Here is a 2,381-nt window from a genome sequence, read left to right as displayed (position 1 = left end):
GCTAATGTGCCATCCCCACCCTTCAAATCTTGCTTTTTTTCTTTGTTTGTTTGTTTGTTTTTAAGACAGAGTCTCACTATGTTGCCCTGGGTATAGGGCCGTGGTGTCACAGCTCACAGGAACCTCCAATACCTGGGCTTAAGCAATTCTCTTGTCTCAGCCTCCCAAGTAGCTGGGACTACAGATTCCTGCCACAATGCCCAGCTCCTGCCCTTCAAATCCTACACAAAAATCTCCCTGTGGCCCCCCTGAACTAGAATGACAGGGAGGGCCATTGTGGGAGATCACTTCCATGTAGGGATCATGGTGCATGACCAAGCCTCCTCCCTAAGTGGGTATGTGTGGTCAGAATGGGACTTCCTCCTTACTACATTTTAAAAAATAAGAAAGTGTTTCTCAAACATCACACTGTCATTTATTGAGAGTAATAAGCTAATAAGTAATAAGTAATAGTAATAAGCTATTTATCTTTGGTCTTAATGTGGTGAAAATATATGAATAGATTTTTAATATGGAACCATTCTTAGAATAAACCATACTTGACATGTAAATTATTCTTTAAAATGTGCTCCTGAATTCTGTTTGCTAAAATTTTACTAAGAAATTTTTACTTAGGATTTTAGTAAATGGAATTCTCCCACAGATTTTTCTGTCTTTTTTTTTTTTTTTTTTTTTTGAGACAGAGTCTCACTATGTCACCCTTAGTAGAGTGTTGTGGCATCACAACTCACAGCAACCTCAAACTCTTGGGCTTTAAACGATTTTCTTGCCTCAGCCTCCCAAGTAGCTGGGACTACATGTACCCACCACAATGCCTGGCTATTTTGTTGTTGTTGCAGCTGTTTAGCTGGCCCGGGCCAGGTTCAAACCCGCCACCCTTTGTGTATGTGGCTGGTGTGTAACTACTGCGCTATGGGTGCCGAGCCAGATTTTCTACTTTTATGAAGTACATTTTGGTAAGTTTTCCTGGGTTTTCAAATTCATTTGCATGGAATTCATGAAAGTAATCTTATTATTTCTCTCTTAATATTCCTATTTCTATGGCAATTCTCCCCTTGTTTTTTATTTTATTTGTACTTTTTCCCTTCCCCACTTTTTTTGGTTTGATTAAGTTTAATTAGGAGTTTTGGAGGGTTTTTTCCCCTCCATTTTTGGTTTGTTTCCCCAAAAGCTTGCTTAAGACTTACTTATTTGTTCTATTACTTTTATAGACTCTTAAAAAATTAATTTATCTTTAATAACTTGGTCCCTCTTCTTCACTTTTTCAATTTTTTTCAACTTTATAGGTTGGATGAATCTTGCCTCTTTTTTCTCAAGGAAATCTTTAAGCTTATACGTTTCCCTTTGAATGTTCCTTGATTGTCTCTCACAGCTCTATTATGCAGAGGTTTAATTATTGCATTTTCTAAAAATGCTGAAATTTCAGTTCATGTTTTTTTTCTGAGAAAAGTTTTTAATTGTAAGAGTAGAATGTGAACGTTTTAAAGCAATAACTGAGACAATGACATGAAGGCTGTGTTGACCAGTTTGATGGAAGTATTTCAGATTGCATGTGAAAACTACCCCAGAAGTGCATTAATGTACATAGTTACCATTCAATAAAACAAAAACAAAAAAAAAAAAGAAAGGGACTTTTGGTTTTCTAATTTTGTTTTTAGTGCCTTTTTTTGTTTCATTGCAGTTGAAGAATATTTATACTTTTGTATTTTGTAAATTTTCAATGTGTTTGTACAGATTTTTATTCATTTTGTGATTTTTTTGCATGGACTTTTGAAAAGAAGACATATTCTCTATTATCAGGAGGGTGTTTGAATTTTATCAGTCAGATATACCATTTGAAATTATCCAACTTAGATTTTGTACAACTTTTCTTATATTTTGTTCAGGTGATTGCTGGGGACTTAAGAAAATAGATGAATTAGTGACCTCTCTTCTTGCTTTTTAAATATCTATTTTCCTAGGCCAGGCGTGGTGGCACTTTCCAAGGCAGAGGTGGGTGGAACTCCTGAGCTCAGGAGTTTGAGACCAGTCTGAGCAAGAGCAAGACCCTGCCTCCCCAAAGTAGCCAGGTGTTGTGGTGGGTGTCTATAGTCCCAGCTACTTGGGAGGCTGAGGCAAGAAAATCTCTTGAGCCTGAGAATTTGAGGTTGCTGTGAGTTATAACGCTAGGGCACTCTACTGAGGGCAATAAAATGATACTCTATCTCAAAACAAAACAAAACAAAACAAAACTATTTTCCTGTTTTCTCCTATAGTTTATGTTTCATGAACGTTATTGATAGATTACTTGATGGAATGTCTTAGCTCCACTTTAAACGATATTCTTCAGCATTATAAAGTGCCATTGTTTTTCTTGTTGATTATTTTTTGGCCTAAATTCT

Source organism: Otolemur garnettii, unplaced genomic scaffold (genome assembly GCF_000181295.1).
Source record: "Otolemur garnettii isolate 467f Iridium unplaced genomic scaffold, OtoGar3 scaffold00002, whole genome shotgun sequence".
NCBI lineage: Eukaryota > Metazoa > Chordata > Mammalia > Primates > Galagidae > Otolemur > Otolemur garnettii.
The sequence above is the reverse complement of the archived record's forward strand: the minus strand, read 5'-3'. Positions refer to the sequence as shown.